Consider the following 19,448-nt stretch of genomic DNA (forward strand, 5'->3'; position numbering starts at 1 on the left):
CCAAGCACGACACCCTACACTACACAAACACCACTGCACTACTCTAAACCCTAAATCTACTACCAGCATGACACCATTCACTACCCAAACACAACTGCAATACCCTAAACCCCAAAACACTACCCGAAGCACGACTCCCTACACTACCCAAATACCACTTCACTACCCTAAACCCTAAAACACTACCCCTACACTACACAAACACCACTGCACTACCCAAAACCCTAAAACACTACTCCCAGAACGACCCCCTACACTACAAAACAAAACTGCACTACCCTAAACCCTAAATCTACCCCCAACATGACACCCTAAACTATACAAACTCCACTGCACTACCCTACACCCTAAAACTCTACCCCAAGCACGACTCCCTACACTACACAAAAACCACTGCACTACCCTAAACCCTCAAACACTTCTCCCAGCAAAAACCCTACACTACCTAAACACCACTGCACTACCCTAAACCCTTAAACACTAACGCCAGCATGACCCCTACACTACACAAAAACCACTGCACTACCCTAAAACCTAAAACACTGCCCACTAAACTACACAAACACCACTGTACTACCCTCAACCCTAAAACACTACCCCAGCACTACAACCTACACTACCTAAACACCACTGCACTACCTTAAACCCTAAAACACTATCCCCAGCACTACCTCTACACTACACAAAAACGAATGCACTACTCTAAACCCTAAAACACTACCCCCAGCAGTACCCACTATAGTACCCAAACACCACTGTACTACCCTAAACACTCAAACACTACCCCCAGCATAACCTCCTACACTACCCAAACACCACTGCACTACCCTAAACCCTAAAACACTACCCCTACACTACACAAACACCACTGCACTACCCTAAACACTCAAACACTACCCCCAGCATAACCTCCTACACTACCCAAACACCACTGCACTACCCTTAATCCTAAAACACTACCCCTACACTACACAAACACCACTGCACTACCCTAAACCCGAAAACACTAATCCCAGCACGACCCCCTACACTACACACACAAAACTGCACTTCCCTAAACCCTAAAACACTACCCTCAGCACGGCTCCCTACACTACACAAGCACCACTGAACTACCCTAAACCCTAAAACACTACCCCATCACAACACCCTATACTACCCAAACATAACTGCACTATCCTAAACCCTAAAACACTACCACCAGCACGACTCCCTACACTACCCAAACACCACAGCACTACCATAAACACTAAAACACTACCTCAAGCACGACACCTTCACTACACAAAAACCCCTACATTGCCTTAAACCCCAAAACACTATCCCCAGCAGAACCCCCTACACTACACAAACACAACTGCACTACTCTAAACCCTAAATCTACTACCAGCATGACACCATTCACTACCCAAACACAACTGCAATACCCTAAACCCCAAAACACTACCCGAAGCACGACTCCCTACACTACCCAAATACCACTTCACTACCCTAAACCCTAAAACACTACCCCTACACTACACAAACACCACTGCACTACCCTAAACCCTAAAACCAAACCCCAGCACGGCCCCCTACACTACTGAAACACCACTGCACTACACTAAACCCTAAAACACTACCCCCAGCATGACCCCCTACACTTCACAAACACCATTGCACTACCCTAAACCCTCAAACACTACCCCCAGCACAACCCCCTACACTACCCAAACACCACTGCACTACCCTAAACCCTAAAACACTACCCCCAGCATGACCCCTTACACTACACAACCACCACTGCACTACCCTAAACCACTACCCCCAGCACTACGCCCTACACTACCCAAACACAACGGCACTACCCTAAACCCTAAAACACTACCCCTACACTACACAAACACCACTGCACTACCCAAAACCCTAAAACACTACCCCCAGAACGACCCCCTACACTACAAAACAAAACTGCACTACCCTAAACCCTAAATCTACCCCCAACATGACTCCCTACACTACACAAACACCACTGCACTACCCTAAACCCTCAAACACTTCTCCCAGCAAAAACCCTACACTACCTAAACACCACTGCACTACCCTAAACCCTTAAACACTAACGCCAGCATGACCCCTACACTACACAAAAACCACTGCACTACCCTAAAACCTAAAACACTGCCCACTAAACTACACAAACACCACTGTACTACCCTCAACCCTAAAACACTACCCCAGCACTACAACCTACACTACCTAAACACCACTGCACTACCTTAAACCCTAAAACACTATCCCCAGCACTACCTCTACACTACACAAAAACGAATGCACTACTCTAAACCCTAAAACACTACCCCCAGCAGTACCCACTATAGTACCCAAACACCACTGTACTACCCTAAACACTCAAACACTACCCCCAGCATAACCTCCTACACTACCCAAACACCACTGCACTACCCTAAACCCTAAAACACTACCCCTACACTACACAAACACCACTGCACTACCCTAAACCCGAAAACACTAATCCCAGCACGACCCCCTACACTACACAAACAACACTGCACTTCCCTATACCCTAAAACACTACCCTCAGCACGGCTCCCTACACTACACAAGCACCACTGAACTACCCTAAACCCTAAAACACTACCCCAGCACAACACCCTATACTACCCAAACATAACTGCACTATCCTAAACCCTAAAACACTACCACCAGCACGACTCCCTACACTACCCAAACACCACAGCACTACCATAAACACTAAAACACTACCTCAAGCACGACACCTTCACTACACAAAAACCCCTACATTGCCTTAAACCCCAAAACACTATCCCCAGCACAACCCCCTACACTACACAAACACAACTGCACTACTCTAAACCCTAAATCTACTACCAGCATGACACCATTCACTACCCAAACACAACTGCAATACCCTAAACCCAAAAAAACACTACCCGAAGCACGACTCCCTACACTACCCAAATACCACTTCACTACCCTAAACCCTAAAACACTACCCCTACACTACACAAACACCACTGCACTACCCTAAACCCTAAAACCAAACCCCAGCACGGCCCCCTACACTACTGAAACACCACTGCACTACACTAAACCCTAAAACACTACCCCCAGCATGACCCCCTACACTTCACAAACACCATTGCACTACCCTAAACCCTCAAACACTACCCCCAGCACAACCCCTTACACTACACAACCACCACTGCACTACCCTAAACCACTACCCCCAGCACTACGCCCTACACTACCCAAACACAACGGCACTACCCTAAACCCTAAAACACTATCCCCAGCACTACCCCCTATACTACACAAACACCACTGCACTACCCTAAACCCTCACACACTACCCCCAGTATACCCCCTACTCTCCCAAAACACCCCTGCACTACCCTAAACCCTAAAACACTACCCCCACTCTACCCAAACACCACTGCACTACCCTAAACCCTAATACACTACCCCCAGCACGACCCCCTTCACAACCCAAACACAACTGCACTACCCTAAACCCAAAAACACTACCTCCAGCATGACCCCCTACACTACCCAAACACCACTGCACTACCCTAAAACACTACCCACAGCACGACAACATACTCTACAAAAACAACACTGCACTACCCCAAAACCCTAAAACACTACCCCCTACATTACACAAACACTACTGCACTACCCTGAACCCTAAATCACTACCCCCAGCATGACCCCCTATACTACACAAACACCACTGCACTTCCCAGACACTTAAAAGCTACCCCATCACGACCCCCTACATTAACCAAACACCACTGCACTACCCTAAACCCTAAAACACTACCCCCAGCATGACCGCCTACACTACGAAACAATACTGCACTACCCTAAACCCTAAATCTACCCCCAATATGACACCCTAAACTATACAACCTCCACTGCACTACCCTAAACCCTAAAACTCTACCCCAAGCACGACACCCTACACTACACAAACACCACTGCACTACTTTAAACCCTAAATCTACTACCAGCATGACACCATTCACTACCCAAACACAACTGCAATACCCTAAACCCCAAAACACTACCCGAAGCACGACTCCCTACACTACCCAAATACCACTTCACTACCCTAAACCCTAAAACACTACCCCTACACTACACAAACACCACTGCACTACCCTAAACCCTAAAACCAAACCCCAGCACGGCCCCCTACACTACTGAAACACCACTGCACTACACTAAACCCTAAAACACTATCCCCAGCATGACCCCCTACACTTCACAAACACCATTGCACTACCCTAAACCCTCAAACACTACCCCCAGCACAACCCCCTACACTACCCAAACACCACTGCACTACCCTAAACCCTAAAACAATACCCCCAGCATGACCCCTTACACTACACAACCACCACTGCACTACCCTAAACCACTACCCCCAGCACTACGCCCTACACTACCCAAACACAACGGCACTACCCTAAACCCTAAAACACTATCCCCAGCACTACCCCCTATACTACACAAACACCACTGCACTACCCTAAACCCTCACACACTACCCCCAGTATACCCCCTACTCTCCCAAAACACCCCTGCACTACCCTAAACCCTAAAACACTACCCCCACTCTACCCAAACACCACTGCACTACCCTAAACCTTAATACACTACCCCCAGCACGACCCCCTTCACAACCCAAACACAACTGCACTACCCTAAACCCAAAAACACTACCTCCAGCATGACCCCCTACACTACCCAAACACCACTGCACTACCCTAAAACACTACCCACAGCACGACAACATACTCTACAAAAACAACACTGCACTACCCCAAAACCCTAAAACACTACCCCCTACATTACACAAACACTACTGCACTACCCTAAACCCTAAAACACTACCCCCAGCATGACCCCCAGCATGACCCCCTATACTACACAAACACCACTGCACTTCCCTGACACTTAAAAGCTACCCCATCATGACCCCCTACATTAACCAAACACCACTGCACTACCCTAAACCCTAAATGTACCCCCAGCACATCTCCCTAAACAACACAACCACCACTGCACTACCCTAAACCCTAAAACACTACCCCCAGCACGACCGCCTACACTACGAAACAATACTGCACTACCCTAAACCCTAAATCTACCCCCAATATGACACCCTAAACTATACAACCTCCACTGCACTACCCTAAACCCTAAAACTCTACCCCAAGCACGACACCCTACGCTACACGAACACCACTGTACTACCCTAAACCCTAAAACACTACCCCCAGCACAACCCCCTTCAATACCCAAATACAACTGCACTACCCTAGTCCCAAAAACACTAACCCCTAGCACGACACCTTCACTACACAAACAACACTACACTGCCTTAAACCCCAAAACACTATCCCCAGCACAACCCCCTACACTACACAAACACCACTGCACTACCCTAAACCCTCAATCCACTACCTCTAGCACAACACCTTCACTACACAAACACCACTACACTGCCTTAAACCCCAAAACACTATCCCCAGCACAACCCCCTACACTACACAAACACCACTGCACTACCCTAAACCTGAGAACAGTAATCCCAGCACGACCCCCTACACTACACAAGCACCACTGAACTACCCTAAACCCTAAAACACTACCCCCAGCACGACATCCTATACTACCCAAACATAACTGCACTATCCTAAACCCTAAAACACTACGAGCAGCAAGACTCCCTACACTACCCAAACACCACTGCACTACCCTAATCCCTAAAACACTACCTCTAGCCCGACACCTTCACTACACAAACACCACTACACTGCCTTAAACCCCAAAACACTAACCCCAGCACAACCCCCTACACTACACAAACACCATTGCACTACCCTAAACCCTAAATCTACTACCAGCACAACGCCTTCACTACCCAAACACAACTGCACGGCCCTAAACCCTAAAACACTACCCCCAGCACGACCCCCTACACTACCCAAATACCACTTCACTACCATAAACCCTAAAACACGACCCCCTACACTACACAAACACCACTGCACTACCCTAAATCCTAAAACACTACCTCCAGCACAACCCCTTACATTACATAAACACCACAGTACTACCCTAAACTCTAAAATACTACCCCCTACACTACACAAACACCACTGCACTACCCTAAACCCTAAAACCAAACCCCAGCACGGCCCCCTACACTACTCAAACACCACTGCACTACACTAAACCCTAAAACACTACCCCCCGGCATGACCCCCTACACTTCACAAACACTACTGCACTACCCTAAACCCTCAAACACTACCCCAATACAACCCCTACACTACCCAAACACCACTGCACTACCCTAAACCCTAAAACACTACCCCCAGCATGACCCCCTACACTACACAACCACCACTGCACTACCCTAAACCCTAAAACACTGCCCCCAGCACTACGCCCAACACTACCCAAACACCACTGCACTACCCTAAACCCTAAAACACTATCTCCAGCACTACCCCCTATACTACACAAACACCCCTACACTACCCTAAACCCTCACACACTACCCCAGCACACCCCCTACACTCCCCAAACATCCCTGTACTACCCTAAACCCTAAAACACTACCCCCACACTACCCAAACACCACTGCACTACCCTAAACCCTAAAACACTAACCACAGCACGACAACATACTCTACAAAAACACCACTGCTCTACCCTAAACCCTAAAACACTACCCCCTACATTACACAAACACTACTGCACTACCCTAAACCCTAAAACACTACCCCCAGCACGACATCCTATACTACCCAAACATAACTGCACTATCCTAAACCCTAAAACACTACGAGCAGCACGACTCCCTGCACTACCCAAACACCACTGCACTACCCTAATCCCTAAAACACTACCTCTAGCCCGACACCTTCACTACACAAACACCACTACACTGCCTTAAACCCCAAAACACTATCCCCAGCACAACCCCCTACACTACACAAACACCACTGCACTACCCTAAACCCTAAATCTACTACCAGCACAACGCCTTCACTACCCAAACACAACTGCACGGCCCTAAACCCCAAAACACTACCCCCAGCACGACCCCCTACACTACCCAAATACCACTTCACTACCATAAACCCTAAAACACGACCCCCTACACTACACAAACACCACTGCACTACCCTAAATCCTAAAACACTACCTCCAGCACAACCCCTTACATTACATAAACACCACAGTACTACCCTAAACTCTAAAATACTACCCCCTACACTACACAAACACCACTGCACTACCCTAAACCCTAAAACCAAACCCCAGCACGGCCCCCTACACTACTCAAACACCACTGCACTACACTAAACCCTAAAACACTACCCCCCGGCATGACCCCCTACACTTCACAAACACCACTGCACTACCCTAAACCCTCAAACACTACCCCAATACAACCCCTATACTACCCAAACACCACTGCACTACCCTAAACCCTAAAACACTACCCCCAGCATGACCCCCTACACTACACAACCACCACTGCACTACCCTAAACCCTAAAACACTGCCCCCAGCACTACGCCCAACACTACCCAAACACCACTGCACTACCCTAAACCCTAAAACACTATCTCCAGCACTACCCCCTATACTACACAAACACCACTGCACTACCCTAAACCCTCACACACTACCCCAGCACACCCCCTACACTCCCCAAACATCCCTGTACTACCCTAAACCCTAAAACACTACCCCCACACTACCCAAACACCACTGCACTACCCTAAACCCTAAAACACTACCCACAGCACGACAACATACTCTACAAAAACACCACTGCACTACCCTAAACCCTAAAACACTACCCCCTACATTACACAAACACTACTGCACTACCCTAAACCCTAAAACACTACCCCCAGCATGACCCCCTATACTACACAAACACCACTGCACTTCTCTAAACACTTAAAAGCTACCCCAGCACAACCCCCTACATTAACAAAACGCCACTGCACTACCCTAAACCCTAAATGTACCCCCAGCACATCTCCCTAAACAACACAACCACCACTGCACTACCCTAAACCCTAAAACACTACCCCCAGCACGACCCCCTACACTACAAAACAATACTGCACTACCCTAAACCCTAAATCTACCCCAATATGACACCCTAAACTATACAAACTCCAATGCACTACCCTAAACCCTAAAACTCTACCCCAAGCATGACCCCCTACACTACACAAACACCACTGTACTACCCTAAACGCTAAAACACTACCCCCAGCACAACCCCCTTCACTACCCAAATACAACTGCACTACCCTAGTCCCAAAAACACTAAACCCAGCACGACCCCTACACTACCCAAACACCACTGCACTACACTAATTAGTAAAACACGACCCCCTACACTACACAAACACCACTGAACTACCCTCAACACTAAAACAATACCCCCAGCACTACGCCTTACACTACCCAAACACCACTGCACTACCCTAAACCCTAAAACACTATCCCCAGCACTACGCCCTATACTACACAAACACCACTGCACCACCCTAAACCCTCACACACTAACCCCAGCACACCCCCTACACTCCCCAAACACCACTGCACTACCCTAAACCCTAAAACACTACCCCCACAATACACAAACACCACTGCACTACCATAAAACACTACCCCCAGCACGACCCTCTTCACAACCCAAACACAACTGCACTACCCTAAACCCAAAAACACTACCCCCTACACTACCCAAACACCACTGCACTACCCTAATCCGTAAAACATGACCCCCTACACTACACAAGCACCACTCCACTACTCTAAACCCTCAAACTACCCCCGGCACAACACCCTACACTACAAAAACACCACTGCACTACCCTAAACCGTAAAACACTACACCCAGCACGAATCCTTCACTACACAAACACCACTACACTGCCATAAACCCCAAAACCCTATCCCCAGCACAACCCTCCATCACTACACAAACACCACTGCACTACCCTAAACCCTAAATCTACTATCAGCATGACCCCCTACACAACTCAAACACCACTGCACTACCCTAAACCCTAAATGTACCCCCAGCACAACCCCCTAAACAACACAACCACCACTGCACTACCCAAAACCCTAAAACACTACCCCCAGAACGACCCCTACACTACAAAACAAAACTGCACTACCCTAAACCCTAAATCTACACCCAACATGACACCCTAAACTATACAAACTCCACTGCACTACCCTACACCCTAAAACTCTACCCCAAGCGCGACTCCCTACACTACACAAACACCACTGCACTACCCTAAACCCTCAAACACTTCTCCCAGCAAAACCCCCTACACTACCCAAACACCACTGCACTACCCTAAAACACTAACCCCAGCATGACCCCTACAATACACAAACAGCACTGCACTATCCTAAACACTCAAACACTACCCCCAGCATGACCTCCTACACTACCCAAACACCACTGCACTACCCTAAACCCTAAAACACTACCTCTACACTACACAAACACCACTGCACTACCCTAAACCCGAAAACACTAATCCCAGCACGACCCACTACACTACACAAACAACACTGCACTACCCTAAACCCTAAAACACTATCCCCAGCACGACCCCCTACACTACACAAGCATCACTGAAGTACCCTAAACCCTAAAGCACTACCCCCAGCACGACACCCTATACTACCCAAACATAACTGCACTATCCTAAACCCTAAAACACTATCACCAGCACGACTCCCTACACTACCCAAACACCACTGCACTACCCTAAACCCTAAAACACTACCTCTAGCACGACACCTTCACTACACAAACACCACTACACTGCCTTAAACCCCAAAACACTATCCCCAACACAACCCCCTACACTACACAAACACCACTGCACTACCCTAAACCCTAAATCCACTACCAGCATGACCCCTTCACTACCCAAACACCACTGCACTACCCTAAACCCTAAAACACTACCTCTAGCACGACACCTTCACTACACAAACACCACTACACTGCCTTAAACCCCAAAACACTATCCCCAGCACAACCCCCTACACTACATAAACACCACTGCACTACCCTAAACCCTCAAACACTTCTCCCAGCAAAAACCCTACACTACCCAAACACCACTGCACTACCCTAAACCCTTAAACACTAACCCCAGCATCACCCCTACACTACACAAAAACCACTGCACTACCCTAAACCCTAAAACACTACCCACTACACTTCACAAACACCACTGTACTACCCTCAACCCTAAAACACTACCCCCAACACTATACCCTACACTACCCAAACACCACTGCAGTACCTTAAACCCTAAAACACTATCCCCAGCACTACCTCTACACTACACAAAAACGAATGCACTACTCTAAACCCTAAAACACTACCCCCAGCAGTACGCACTATAGTACGCAAACACCACTGTACTACCCTAAACACTCAAACACTACCCCCAGCATAACCTCCTACACTACCCAAACACCACTGCACCACCCTAAACCCTCACACACTAACCCCAGCACACCCCCTACACTCCCCAAACACCACTGCACTACCCTAAACCCTAAAACACTACCCCCACAATACACAAACACCACTGCACTACCATAAAACACTACCCCCAGCACGACCCTCTTCACAACCCAAACACAACTGCACTACCCTAAACCCAAAAACACTACCCCCTACACTACCCAAACACCACTGCACTACCCTAATCCGTAAAACATGACCCCCTACACTACACAAGCACCCCTCCACTACTCTAAACCCTCAAACTACCCCCGGCACAACACCCTACACTACAAAAACACCACTGCACTACCCTAAACCGTAAAACACTACACCCAGCACGAATCCTTCACTTCACAAACACCACTACACTGCCATAAACCCCAAAACCCTATCCCCAGCACAACCCTCCATCACTACACAAACACCACTGCACTACCCTAAACCCTAAATCTACTATCAGCATGACCCCCTACACAACTCAAACACCACTGCACTACCCTAAACACTTAAAAACTACCCCCAGCACGACCCCCTACACTAACCAAACACCACTGCACTACCCTAAACCCTAAATGTACCCCCAGCACAACCCCCTAAACAACACAACCACCACTGCACTACCCAAAACCCTAAAACACTACCCCCAGAACGACCCCCTACACTACAAAACAAAACTGCACTACCCTAAACCCTAAATCTACACCCAACATGACACCCTAAACTATACAAACTCCACTGCACTACCCTACACCCTAAAACTCTACCCCAAGCGCGACTCCCTACACTACACAAACACCACTGCACTACCCTAAACCCTCAAACACTTCTCCCAGCAAAACCCCCTACACTACCCAAACACCACTGCACTACCCTAAAACACTAACCCCAGCATGACCCCTACAATACACAAACAGCACTGCACTATCCTAAACACTCAAACACTACCCCCAGCATAACCTCCTACACTACCCAAACACCACTGCACTACCCTAAACCCTAAAACACTACCTCTACACTACACAAACACCACTGCACTACCCTAAACCCGAAAACACTAATCCCAGCACGACCCACTACACTACACAAACAACACTGCACTACCCTAAACCCTAAAACACTATCCCCAGCACGACCCCCTACACTACACAAGCATCACTGAAGTACCCTAAACCCTAAAACACTACCCCCAGCACGACACCCTATACTACCCAAACATAACTGCACTATCCTAAACCCTAAAACACTATCACCAGCACGACTCCCTACACTAACAAAACACCACTGCACTACCCTAAACCCTAAAACACTACCTCTAGCACGACACCTTCACTACACAAACACCACTACACTGCCTTAAACCCCAAAACACTATCCCCAACACAACCCCCTACACTACACAAACACCACTGCACTACCCTAAACCCTAAATCCACTACCAGCATGACCCCTTCACTACCCAAACACCACTGCACTACCCTAAACCCTAAAACACTACCTCTAGCACGACACCTTCACTACACAAACACCACTACACTGCCTTAAACCCCAAAACACTATCCCCAGCACAACCCCCTACACTACACAAACACCACTGCACTACCCTAAACCCTCAAACACTTCTCCCAGCAAAAACCCTACACTACCCAAACACCACTGCACTACCCTAAACCCTTAAACACTAACCCCAGCATCACCCCTACACTACACAAAAACCACTGCACTACCCTAAACCCTAAAACACTACCCACTACACTTCACAAACACCACTGTACTACCCTCAACCCTAAAACACTACTCCCAACACTATACCCTACACTACCCAAACACCACTGCAGTACCTTAAACCCTAAAACACTATCCCCAGCACTACCTCTACACTACACAAAAACGAATGCACTACTCTAAACCCTAAAACACTACCCCCAGCAGTACGCACTATAGTACGCAAACACCACTGTACTACCCTAAACACTCAAACACTACCCCCAGCATAACCTCCTACACTACCCAAACACCACTGCACTACACTAAACCCTAAAACACTATCCCTACACTACACAAACACCACTGCACTACCCTAAACCCGAAAACACTAATCCCAGCACGACCCCCTACACTACACAAACAACACTGCACTTCCCTAAACCCTAAAACACTACCCCCAGCACGGCTCCCTACACTACACAAGCACCACTGAACTACCCTAAACCCTAAAACACTACCACAGCACGACACCCTATACTACCCAAACATAACTGCACTATCCTAAACCCTAAAACACTACCACCAGCACGACTCCCTACACTACCCAAACACCAGAGCACTACCATAAACACTAAAACACTACCTCAAGCACGACACCTTCAATACACAAAAACCCCTACACTGCCTTAAACCCCACAACACTATCCCCAGCACAACCCCCTACACTACACAAACACCACTGCACTACTCTAAACCCTAAATCTACTACCAGCATGACACCATTCACTACCCAAACACAACTGCAATACCCCAAACCCCAAAACACTACCCGAAGCACGACTCCCTATACTACCCAAATACCACTTCACTACCCTAAACCCTAAAACACTACCCCTACACTACACAAACACCACTGCACTACCCTAAACCCTAAAACCAAACCCCAGCACGGCCCCCTACACTACTCAAACACCACTGCACTACACTAAACCCTAAAACACTACCCCCAGCATGACCCCCTACACTTCACAAACACCATTGCACTACCCTTAACCCTCAAACACTACCCCCAGCACAACCCCCTACACTACCCAAACACCACTGCACTACCCTAAACCCTAAAACACAACCCCAGCATGACCCTTTACACTACACAACCACCACTGCACTACCCTAAACCACTACCCCCAGCACTACGCCCTACACTACCCAAACACAACGGCACTACCCTAAACCCTAAAACACTATCCCCAGCACTACCCCCTATACTACACAAACACCACTGCACTACCCTAAACCCTCACACACTACCCCCAGTATACCCCCTACTCTCCCAAAACACCCCTTCACTACCCTAAACGCTAAAACACTACCCCCACACTACCCAAACACCACTGCACTACCCTAAACCCTAATACACTACCCCCAGCACGACCCCCTTCACAACCCAAACATAACTGCACTACCCTAAACCCAAAAACACTACCTCCAGCATGACCCCCTACACTACCCAAACACCACTGCACTACCCCAAAACCCTAAAACACTACCCCCTACATTACACAAACACTACTGCACTACCCTAAACCCTAAAACACTACCCCCAGCATGACCCCCTATACTACACAAACACCACTGCACTTCCCTGAAACTTAAAAGCTACCCCATCACGACCCCCTACATTAACCAAACACCACTGCACTACCCTAAACCCTAAATGTACCCCCAGCACATCTCCCTAAACAACACAACCACCACTGCACTACCCTAAACCCTAAAACACTACCCCCAGCATGACCCCCTACACTACAAAACAATACTGCACTACCCTAAACCCTAAACCTACCCCCAATATGACACCCTAAACTATACAAACTCCACTGCACTACCCTAAACCCTAAAACTCTACCCCAAGCACGACACCCTACACTACACAAACACCACTGTACTACCCTAAACCCTAAAACACTACCCCCAGCACAACCCCCTTCACTACCCAAATACAACTGCACTACCCTAGTCCCAAAAACACTAACCCCAGCACAAGCCCCTACACTACCCAAACACCACTGCACTACACTAATTACTAAAACACGACCCCCTACACTACACAAACACCACTGCACTACCCTAAACCCTAAATGTACCACCAGCACAACCCCCTAACCAACACAACCACCACTGCACTACCCAAAACCCTAAAACACTACACCCAGAACGACCCCCTACACTACAAAACAAAACTGCACTACCCTAAACCCTAAATCTACACCCAACATGACACCCTAAACTATACAAACTCCACTGCACTACCCTACACCCTAAAACTCTACCCCAAGCGCGACTCCCTACACTACACAAACACCACTGCACTACCCTAAACCCTCAAACACTTCTCCCAGCAAAACCCCCTACACTACCCAAACACCACTGCACTACCCTAAAACACTAACCCCAGCATGACCCCTACAATACACAAACAGCACTGCACTACCCTAAACACTCAAACACTACCCCCAGCATGACCTCCTACACTACCCAAACACCACTGCACTACCCTAAACCCTAAAACACTACCTCTACACTACACAAACACCACTGCACTACCCTAAACCCGAAAACACTAATCCCAGCACGACCCCCTACACTACACAAACAACACTGCACTACCCTAAACCCTAAAACACTATCCCCAGCACGACCCCATACACTACACAAGCATCACTGAAGTACCCTAAACCACTACCCCCAGCACGACACCCTATACTACCCAAACATAACTGCACTATCCTAAACCCTAAAACACTATCACCAGCACGACTCCCTACACTACCCAAACACCACTGCACTACCCTAAACCCTAAAACACTACCTCTAGCACGACACCTTCACTACACAAACACCACTACACTGCCTTAAACCCCAAAACACTATCCCCAACACAACCCCCTACACTACACAAACACCACTGCACTACCCTAAACCCTAAATCCACTACCAGCATGACCCCTTCACTACCCAAACACCACTGCACTACCCTAAACCCTAAAACACTACCTCTAGCACGACACCTTCACTACACAAACACCACTACACTGCCTTAAACCCCAAAACACTATCCCCAGCACAACCCCCTACACTACACAAACACCACTGCACTACCCTAAACCCTCAAACACTTCTCCCAGCAAAAACCCTACACTACCCAAACACCACTGCACTACCCTAAACCCTTAAACACTAACCCCAGCATCACCCCTACACTACACAAAAACCACTGCACTACCCTAAACCCTAAAACACTACCCACTACACTACACAAACACCACTGTACTACCCTCAACCCTAAAACACTACCCCCAGCACTACACCCTACACTACCCAAACACCACTGCAGTACCTTAAACCCTAAAACACTATCCCCAGCACTACCTCTACACTACACAAAAACGAATGCACTACTCTAAACCCTAAAACACTACCCCCAGCAGTACGCACTATAGTACCCAAACACCACTGTATTACCCTAAACACTCAAACACTACCCCCAGCATAACCTCCTACACTACCCAAACACCACTGCACTACCCTAAACCCTAAAACAGTACCCCTACACTACACAAACACCACTGCACTACCCTAAACCCGAAAACACTAATCCCAGCACGACCCCCTACACTACACAAACAACACTGCACTTCCCTAAACCCTAAAACACTACCCCCAGCACGGCTCCCTACACTACACAAGAGCCACTGAACTACCCTAAACCCTAAAACACTACCCCAGCACGACACCCTATACTACCCAAACATAACTGCACTATCCTAAACCCTAAAACACTACCACCAGCACGACTCCCTACACTACCCAAACACCTCAGCACTACCATAAACACTAAAACACTACATCAAGCACGACACCTTCACTACACAAAAAACCCTACACTGCCTTAAACCCCACAACACTATCCACAGCACAACCCCCTACACTACACAAACACCACTGCACTACTCTAAACCCTAAATCTACTACCAGCATGACACCATTCACTACCCAAACACAACTGCAATACCCTAAACCCCAAAACACTACCCGAAGCACGACTCCCTATACTACCCAAATACCACTTCACTACCCTAAACCCTAAAACACTACCCCTACACTACACAAACACCACTGCACTACCCTAAACCCTAAAACCAAACCCCAGCACGGCCCCCTACACTACTCAAACACCACTGCACTACACTAAACCCTAAAACACTACCCCCAGCATGACCCCCTACACTTCACAAACACCATTGCACTACCCTAAACCCTCAAACACTACCCCCAGCACAACCCCCTACACTACCCAAACACCATTGCACTACCCTAAACCCTAAAACACAACCCCAGCATGACCCTTTACACTACACAACCACCACTGTACTTCCCTAAACCACTACCCCCAGCACTACGCCCTACACTACCCAAACACAACGGCACTACCCTAAACCCTAAAACACTATCCCCAGCACTACCCCCTATACTACACAAACACCACTGCACTACCCTAAACCCTCACACACTACCCCCAGTATACCCCCTACTCTCCCAAAACACCCCTGCACTACCCTAAACGCTAAAACACTACCCCCACACTACCCAAACACCACTGCACTACCCTAAACCCTAATACACTACCCCCAGCATGACCCCCTTCACAACCCAAACACAACTGCACTACCCTAAACCCAAAAACACTACCTCCAGCATGACCCCCTACACTACCCAAACACCACTGCACTACCCCAAAACCCTAAAACACTACCCCCTACATTACACAAACACTACTGCACTACCCTAAACCCTAAAACACCACCCCCAGCATGACCCCCTATACTACACAAACTCCACTGCACTTCTCTGACACTTAAAATCTACCCCATCACGACCCCCTACATTAACCAAACACCACTGCACTACCCTAAACCCTAAATGTACCCCCAGCACATCTCCCTAAACAACACAACCACCACTGCACTACCCTAAACCCTAAAACACTACCCCCAGCATGACCCCCTACACTACAAAACAATACTGCACTACCCTAAACCCTAAATCTACCCCCAATATGACACCCTAAACTATACAAACTCCACTGCACTACCCTAAACACTAAAACTCTACCCCAAGCACGACACCCTACACTACACAAACACCACTGTACTACCCTAAACCCTAAAACACTACCCCCAGCACAACCCCCTTCACTACCCAAATACAACTGCACTACCCTAGTCCCAAAAACACTAACCCCAGCACAACCCCCTACACTACCCAAACACCACTGCACTACACTAATTACTAAAACACGACCCCCTACACTACACAAACACCACTGCACTACCCTCAACACTAAAACACTACCCCCAGCACTACGCCCTACACTACCCAAACACCACTGCACTACCCTAAACCCTAAAACATGACCCCCTACACTACACAAGCACCACTCCACTACCCTAAACCCTCAAACTGCCCCCGGCACAACACCCTACACTAGAAGAACACCACTGCACTACCCAAAACCCTAAAACACTACACCCAGCACGTACCCTTCACTACACAAACATCACTACACTGCCATAAACCCCAAAACACTATCCCCAGCACAACCCTCCATCACTACACAAACACCACTGCACTACCCTAAACCCTAAACCTGGTCTACCAGCATGACCCCCTACACAACACACACACCACTGCACTACCCTAAACACTTAAAAACTACCCCAAGTAAGACCCCTACACTAATCAAACACCACTGCACTACCCTAAACCCGAAAAAACAACCACCAGAACGACCCCCTACACTACAAAACAAAACTGCACTACCCTAAACCCTAAATCTACCCCCAACATGACACCCTAAACTATACAAAATCCACTGCACTACCCTACACCCTATAACTCTACCCCAAGCGCGACTCCCTACACTACACAAACACCACTGCACTACCCTAAACCCTCAAACACTTCTCCCAGCAAAACCCCCTACTCTACCCAAACACCACTGCACTACCCTAAAACACTAACCCCAGCATGACCCCTACACTACACAAAAACCACTGCACTACCCTAAACCCTACCCACTACACTACACAAACACCACTGCACTACCCTAAACCCGAAAACACTAATCCCAGCACGACCCCCTACACTACACAAACAACACTGCACTACCCTAAACCCTAAAACACTACCCCAAGCACGACCCCCTACACTACACAAGCACCACTGAACTATCCTAAACCCTAAAACACTACCCCCAGCACGACACCCTATACTACCCAAACATAACTGCACTATCCTAAACCCTAAAACACTACCAGCAGCACGACTCCCTACACTACACAAACACCACTGCACTACCCTAAACCCTAAAACACTACCTCTATCACGACACCTTCACTACACAAACACCACTACACTGCCTTAAACCCCAAAACACTATCCCCAGCACAACCCCCTACACCACACAAACACCACTGCACTACCCTAAACCCTAAATCCACTACCAGCATGACCCCTTCACTACCCAAACACCACTGCACTACCCTAAACCCTAAAACACTACCTCTAGCACGACACCTTCACTACACAAACACCACTACACTGCCTTAAACCCCAAAACACTATCCCCAGCACAACCCCCTACACTACACAAACACCACTGCACTACCCTAAACCTGAAAACACTAATCCCAGCACGACCCCCTACACTACACAAGCACCACTGAACTACCCTAAACCCTAAAACACTACCCCCAGCACGACATCCTATACTACCCAAACATAACTGCACTATCCTAAACCCTAAAACACTACGAGCAGCACGACTCCCTACACTACCCAAACACCACTGCACTACCCTAATCCCTAAAACACTACCTCTAGCCCGACACCTTCACTACACAAACACCACTACACTGCCTTAAAACCCAAAACACTATCCCCAGCACAACCCCCTACACTACACAAACACCACTGCACTACCCTAAACCCTAAATCCACTACCAGCACAACCCCTTCACTACCCAAACACAACTGCACGGCCCTAAACCCCAAAACACTACCC

This window comes from Triturus cristatus, chromosome 1_1, assembly GCF_964204655.1.
Source record: "Triturus cristatus chromosome 1_1, aTriCri1.1, whole genome shotgun sequence".
Taxonomy (NCBI): Eukaryota; Metazoa; Chordata; class Amphibia; order Caudata; family Salamandridae; genus Triturus; species Triturus cristatus.